The following is an 8262-nucleotide window of genomic DNA, read 5'->3' on the forward strand; positions in this document are numbered from 1 at the left end:
GAGGGGAAGATAGTATAAAAGATAAAATATTATAAATAAACAGTGGGAAAATTGTTACCAATTTAGGTTACTAAAACAGACATCAATTGGTCAGCTGGTTCATCCTACAAGAATGGAGGGGATGTGGTAAAGGAGTTGGATGGGGGGGTTGTTATTTTAGCCAGCTACAAGTCTCACTTTTTTAGAGTACAAACCTAGAGTAAGATCTAAGTAATATTATATCCATTCATTTTAGATTATATTTAGCGCAATAGTCCCTGGCTGACTTCATTGCAGAATGCAAACAAAAGAGTTTTTGCAATAGAGTTTTAATTGCAAAGTATATTTTTTTATTTGCAACTAGCGGCTACACCCCTAGCAGTCTATAGCGTAACTCAAGGTGGGAGGTAGGAGGGGGGAATGGCATTTTCTATTGGGAGGGTGAATATACATTCCCACAAAATGATTAATGTCCCATGGAAAAAAATGCCCTTTTTAGTATATATGTATGTTTTGGAGGAAAATAAATTAACAAACAAAACAAAAAGTAATTTATAGACAAAGAAAAGTGAATAAAGAAAATGGAGAAGTTTTATGTTATATTTGTTGTATCATATAAAGTAGTAAGGTTTTTTACTGAAGCGTAAGATTTTATTCACCACTTCTCCTTTAGTTCTCTTTTTTAGATACTTTACATAGGTCCCAGGTTGTTTTTAGGCTATTTTATATATATATTTAAGCCTTTGGTCGGTTTTGTGCTATTTTCTACTATCTTCCTAATTATTTGACGATAGTAGAAAAGAAAGAAATAATTTATCTAAAAGATCTAAAATCCATATAAAAAATCAGAAAAAGAACAAAAAAATATTTTTTTCAACTAACTGGATAGCTGAAATAAAAAAGTTAGAAAATAGGAAATAATTGAAAAATTAATGAAGATGATATGAAAGGTAATCTATAATACAAAGTGAAAAGATGTCTTTTCTTCCATCAATCCGTCTGTACTTTTATCTGTCTAAAGCTTAAGATCTTGGTAACTGCTGAACTGATTGGGCTCTATTATTGTTAAGGGCATATATATAATTCAAGCAGTGATTTTAAGATATTTTGTTTTGGAGTTGACAACCCCCACCTCAAAAAATAAAAAAAAGGTATTGCAAATAAGTCAAATACATAAATGTAATATATAAAGGTAAGAAAGAAAAATAAAACAAGTAGACAAGTAAGAAAGGTTGATAATTAGCCTCCAGCTAGAGTGGTCACAAAATTGTTCAAGTTTTGGAAGTCTATGTATTTACACTATTAACAAGGATGACAACATCTATAAAAGCGAAGCTCTAAAATTAAAGGAAGGACAAACGAACATTAACACTAGTAGAGTGTCATAACTGAATATGCAAAATATAAATGTATAAAGTATAAACAAAATTGTAAAAAAATTTGTTGCAAAACTGATTAAATACAGGATAATGTTTAAGAACATACTTACATAATTAAGGCTTGTTTATAGAGATGCTTCACTTATAACATTGTACATTCTGGCAACGGACGGACGGACCTACTCTAATTATAGAAAAGCTTCGCTTTTAACAAGAATGAAAACCTTTATTAAAGTCTAAAAAGTAAGGTAGTCTAACAATTTGGAATGGTAGTGGTTGCTAGTGGTTGCACCCGTAAAAACTATGTGTTCTGTATTTTAAGGGAAGGAGAACGGCAGATAGCAGCCAAAAATATAATAAAATAGCCTAAAACCTTCTCAGGAACTATGTATGTGATAAAATAAAGAAGCCAGTCGGATTAGTAGTTCATGATATCCTAAGATACAGACAAAAAACTTAGGAAAGAAAAATGTTTTCTGAGAAAGCTAAGAAAACGTTTTTTTATTAATCTGTAACAAATGGCTGAAAATGTAAGTTACTTAATTACTCACACATAACCTGCCAAGGAGCAGCTGCAGAGTTTCTCTACAATCACGTGTGCTATGTAGTCGATAATTTGGCCACTAGGTGTCTTATTTTTTAAATAGAATACCTACAACCTGAGGTTAAATCAACAAAGTATGTCACCAGCTATTTGAAAAAGTATAAAAATAGCATTTCTGAGGCGACACAGCAACTGAATCAAGCTGTGTGTGGAGGTCTACAGCTGGTCAGCAACCTATCTATAGTCCTTTTAGGATATGTCCCAAAAAGGTCAGTGTACAGTAAGATTGTACTTCACAGAATCATTTCTGTAGTATATATCCTTTGTTTCTTTTCGAAACTTAAAGATAGCTAAGCCATGATGATGAGTTGAATGTCATGTCCTGAGCGTGAGAAGGCGTTGATGGTTGACTCCATCAACATGTCGATGATCGCTTGGAAGTCACTCTGTGATTTCCTAGATGGACCATGACATCGGCTGAGTGGATAAAATTATATCTCTGTTGTATGCTAGTCATATTCTTGACAATTTCAAATACTGGAAGCTTTAAAAGCTCATATCTACACTTTGTAGAAAAATAGCGGCTTCGCCCCTAGCCTTTAGGGGCTTCGCCATATGAAGTAATGGGAAGTCAACCCTCCTAAATAGAAATATTCGAAAAAGTTATTCTTTGTTTTATAATACACTTTGTTCTTAAATGTTCTAGGAATCAATAAAAAAACTAGTAGGATAATTCTATCATTATAAAGATTTGTTGTCAAAATAGGTAAAGTTTTAATTGTTTAAATTAGTTATGCGGACAGGTATCATATAATTATAGAGTTACAATGATTTCAAGAGTGTGCCCTATCATTATGGTAATCCTCATACAAGGTTTGAATGGAAATATATTTCACATGACGATGTTTTAAGGGCACACACTAAATTGAATTGTAGAATAGCTTTGCTTTTAAAAAATTCTGTTACAAAATAAGGGTGGGGGGGGGGGATTACTCTTAGTTATAACTACTACTACAATATAATTCTCAGATAGGGGGGGGGGGGGCACTTAGAGAAGGGTTTAATTTCTCCAATAAGGGAGGGTAGCGCAAATATAACTGCTGGAGGGAGGAGTGGTTCCCTTCAGTTTAGGGGGTGTGCACATAACTCAGCTAAATATTGATATTTTTTCTAATTAAGATTAAACATGATAGAAATAAAAACATAAAAATGAAAATAGAACTTGCATAGGTATTTCAATTTAAATGCATTATACCTTTGATATCTTGTATGTACTCTAATAAAAGTGAAACTTGTAGCGGGCTAAAATAACAACCCTCACATTCAAATCTCCTCTCCTCCTACTGGATGAACGAACTGACCAAGTGATGTGCATTTTAGCAACCTAAATAGATGACAATTTTCCCTGTCATAATATCCACGTAGATTCTACATCCATTATTGTAAAGTTAAAAACTAAATCTAAGGCTGCTTTTTGCTATTATATTCCCATTTTCTTTTTAGATTGTAAAAAAAGTGGGGGGAAGGGCCGGGGTATGGGTGGGCTGGCGGGGAGGAACAAAGAAATATTTACATTTACAAAATTGGAAACAGGGGTGGGAGGGAGGGGTGCAATATAGGGGCGTTGTAGTAGATGGGCAGGAAATAAAAGAGATGGGGTCATTATGGGGGGAGGTCTAGGGTGGGGTGTGGTTAGAATTTTGGTACCTAGTTCTTATTATTCTTATAAATAACTTTGTTCGTTAATAGATATTTTATCTTTCTATTGGGGGGAGGGGGCGGGGGATTGGTAATGAGAATCAAACTTTCAACATTTTAATCTTCAAATTTGATGAAGAATAAGAATGGATATAGAATATACTTGGATATCAGGGAACAAATTGTCGTCAATTAAGGTTGCTAACATGGACATCATTTATTGGTCTTCCATCTAGTTGGAGTGGGGGAGATAGGGTAAAGGGGGTGGATGGAGGGTATCATATTTTAGTCAGCCACGAGTTTTAATATATTCGACTACATGATAATCTAGTGTAAGATCCAAGTTATAAAATATTCAATTAGGACAAGGGTATTAAAATTGCACCCATACAGGACTGCACCTAAACCTCCTAACTAACCATATTAAATGTTTATGAACCTTAATTAACCTAACCATTACCTATCTAAAGGCTGAAAAATCACAAATCTACCAAAGGAGGGAGGAGACATTGGACTGTAAATTACCTATAATCATAAAATAAGATAACGCCGTTATCTTCTTTCATTGAATTTTGATTGTTTAGTTCCAGACAAGTAGTATGGGGATAATCGTTATTTTATCACGCTACGTGTTTCACTTTAACATGTAAATCCGATGTAAGAAACAAGTAATAATATTATCCATTTAAATCGAAGATGATTAAAGTCCCTCCACAGATTATGAGGTCATACGATAGAATAACCAATGAGAGGCCAGCATAAATTTCATCATTGGTCAATTACAGTGTATACTGGCATCTCATTGGCTATCATATGTCGTCATAATTTAGTGAGATACTTTAATCATCTTCATTTAAATCAAAAGAAAATACTAAATTGGTTCTAAATACACACAAAAACAAACACACACTCACACACACACACTTTCACAACCACTTACATAAATAATTTATTAAACTAATTATCTAAATTAACTTGAAAGGAATAATAAAGCGATCCAATTAAACATCTGGAATGGATATAGTATATACGTGAATATATTGACAGGGGAAAATTTATCGTCAATGTAACTTGCTATTATGGAACTCATTTATTGGTCAGTTCGGTCATCCAGTAGTAGGAGAAGGAATGCGATAAAGGGGCGTGGATGGTGGTTATCGTTAATTTAGCCAGCTGCTGGTATTAATATAACAGAGTACATGCAAATCTGGTGCAACATCCAAGTAATAATATATCGAATACATCTAGGAACCTGGACAAATATTAGAGAAACAATGATGACAACATCCATAAAAGCGAAGCACTGAAACGGTAGGACAAACGGACATAAACACTTATATAGTGTCAGAACTGATTAATCAGAATGTAAATGTATAAGAGTCGAAGCAAAATTGTAAGTAAATTTTTTTAAAAACAGGCTAATGTTTATGGACATACTTACATTTTTAGGACTTGACTATAGAGTTGCGTCGCTTATAACATTATACTTTGTTGTCCCAGGAATCAATATACCAAAAATCAGATCAATCGAATTATTAGATCACATAAAAATCGTACCTAACTACTAAAGGAATCACCATGCAAAGTTTGAAATCAATAGGACAATTCTAACATGCGGAAAAAGCTATCCGTTACGGACGGACGGACGTACGGACCGACCCTGATTATAGAAAAGCTTCGCTTTTAAAAAGTAATTACAACGTCAGGGATCTTAAGGGATAAGACAATGAACGATTCATTGATGTTATATACACATCCCCAATGATGATAAACAAGATCAATCCTTCTGTATATTAAAATTATTGGTTGAAAGATTTAATATTGCCAGATTTAATCAACTAAACAAGAATTAATTAAAGTACCTACAGTTTTTCAGCCAACGAATCATTAAGCATATTTTAAAATAACTTCATGTAAAAATTATCGAAGTAGTATTAAGGGGCTTGATTCAGGAATTTAGTTTCAAATTGATAAAATCATGGTTGTTTATCCCACTCAAATTTTGAAACCTAAAATTAATGATTTGTTTGGGTAAACTTGGGATAAAACTGGTTTTGGGATGTAAACAAAAGGATGTGGATATGAATGAAGAATCAAAGGATATGAGTTGGAAGAATTTGATGACAGAATACTGGTCCATTGTCTGTGGATATTAGGTTAAATTCAAAGGTTTTAATATGCTTTCAAAACGTCTATAAAATCTTTAGCTGAGTCAATTGATATGTAATAACTTAGATGTTGCACCAGATTTACATGTGCTCCAATAAAATGATACTTGCAGCTGACTAAAATAACGATAACTTATTAGCAACCTAAATTGACGACAAATATACCCACGTATACTAAATATATTCACTGCAGAGACTTTGATTCTTTTAAAGATCGTACGAAACCATATTGAAACTAACCATTAGCGTGTGGTAGGGGGTGTTAACATCCCCCTAAATATCAAAATTTGATAGAACTTGCTAGATGGAAGAATATGGGGAAAAGAATAATATAAAGGGAAGGTGTATAAGTCGTTAAAACTTGGTGATCCAATAGAATACTTTTTAAAAGCGAAGCTTTTCTATAATTAGGGTCGGTCCGTCCGTACGTCCGTCCGTCCGTACGTCCGTAACGGATAGCTTTTTTCGTTAATTTTGGCATGTTAGAATTGTCCTATCAATTTCAAACTTTGCATGGTGATTCCTTTAGTAGTTAGGTACGTACGATTAGAGAAAGCGTAGCAACTCTATAACCATCACCAAAATGTCCGTACGTCCATTTTAAACATGTTGATTTTTTTTACTTTTTTAACAACAAATTTTAATGTGATCTAATCATCCGATTGATCTGATTTTTGGTATATTAATTCCTGGGACAACAAAGTATAATTTAATAAGCGAAGCAACTCTATAATCAAGTCCTAAAAATGTAAGTATGTCCATAAACATTATCCTGAATCAAGCAGTTTTTCAACAAATTTACTTACAATTTTGCCTTGGGACTTATACATTTATATTATGATTATTCTGTTATGACAATATACAAGTGTTAATGTCCGTTTGTCCTACTGTTTCAGAGCTTCGCTTTTATGGATGTTGTCATCCTTGTTATGCATGTAAAGACAACCAGCTAGCTATAACGTTAACAATTGGTTGTTAACGAAAAAACTATGTCTAGCATCGTATTATGGTTGCTTTATTTTGCCCCCCAAATCAATTTTCGAATTAATTCCCTTGTTGGTTATACCTTATTCTTGACAGACAATATATAAGTATAGAGTAGCTGCGCATATATGCTGAGTTGGGTATAATAAATGGATATATTATTACTTGGATCTTAAACGAGATTTTCATGTTCTCTAATAAAGTAAAACTTGTAGCGATAACTATATGCCCCTTCCTCCTCCTTTAACCCACCCCCCTCCTACCAACATGATGAACGAACTGTCCAATAAACAAGTTAAACATGTTAGTAAGGTGTATTGACGACAATTTTCCTCTGTCATAATATCCACGTATATTCTACATCCATTGGTATATAAAAGACCCAAGCTTTAATTGAATTTTTCCACCATTAGAGTCTTTGAAAGAAAATTAATTAACACTTTAGCGGAATGAAAATTTAATGATCTTTTTATCAAGGATATAATGCAACTTTTTACTATGAAAAGATAACAATTCTTTATCTATAATACAAAGTAGAACGATGTCTGTCTGTCCGTCTGTCTGTCCGTCTGAAGCTTAAGATCTCAGTAACCGCTGAACCGATTGGGCTCTACTTTTCAGGGATTATACCTACTGGTCCTGTGATGGTTTTAAGCTATTTTCTTGGGGGGTGGGACACCCCCAACCCCCCCCCAAAAATGAAAAATCCCCCCGCCCAAATTTTTTTTTCTTTTTAAAACTAAAATTAAAATAGTGTGGTCGACTACCCCCCCCCCCCCCCCAAAAAAAAATAATTGCCCCCCCCCCAAAGAATTTTTTAAAAAAATTTTCTTTTAAATCTAAAACACGAAAAATTGGTTTGATTAAACCTCTTGGGGCAAAGCCCCTAGAGGCTAGAGGCGAAGCCGCTAGTATAAAAGATAATAAAACAAGGATGACAACATCCATGAAAGTAAAGCTCTGAAACGGTGGGACAAACACAATAACCCTTGTAGAGTGACAGAACTGAATAAGCAGAATATAAATGTGTAAACAAAATTGTTAGTAAATTTGTTGAAAAAACTGCTTAAATACAGGATACTGTTTAAGGACATACTTACATTTTAGGACTTAATATTATAGATGCATTGCTTATAACATTGAACCTTGTTGTTATAGGAATCAATAGTAAAAAAATTAGAAGAAAAGGATGATTATATCACATAAAAAAATGTTGCCAAACAGGTTAAAAATCAAATAATGCTTCAAATACATACTGGTAACGATCAAAGATTTTTCATAAATCGTACCTAACTATTTATACTACAGGAATCATCATGCAAAGTTTTAAATCGATAGGACAATTCTAACATGCCGAAAAACGATAAGAGCTAACGGACTGACGGACGGACCCTAATTATAGAAAAGCACGTGTTAAACAGAAACGACGGACTTTCTATCAACGATTGTCGAGTTACTTATAATTCTAAATCGTATCTAACTTTTATAGGAATCATCGTGACAAGTTTGA

General features: G+C 33.5%; 1 non-coding gene across 1 annotated transcript; it reads left to right on the top strand.

Annotated features, from left to right (window-relative positions):
- The first annotated feature begins 2184 nt into the window (after positions 1 to 2184).
- LOC145318442 (small nucleolar RNA U3) lies at positions 2185 to 2388 on the top strand. Its single transcript, XR_013879335.1, has one exon. It is a non-coding gene; the product is annotated as a small nucleolar RNA U3 (small nucleolar RNA).
- Positions 2389 to 8262: the final 5874 nt, after the last annotated feature.

This window comes from Acartia tonsa, chromosome 4 (genome assembly GCF_053477335.1).
Source record: "Acartia tonsa isolate MP-2025a chromosome 4, ASM5347733v1, whole genome shotgun sequence".
In the NCBI taxonomy this organism is placed as follows: Eukaryota; Metazoa; Arthropoda; class Copepoda; order Calanoida; family Acartiidae; genus Acartia; species Acartia tonsa.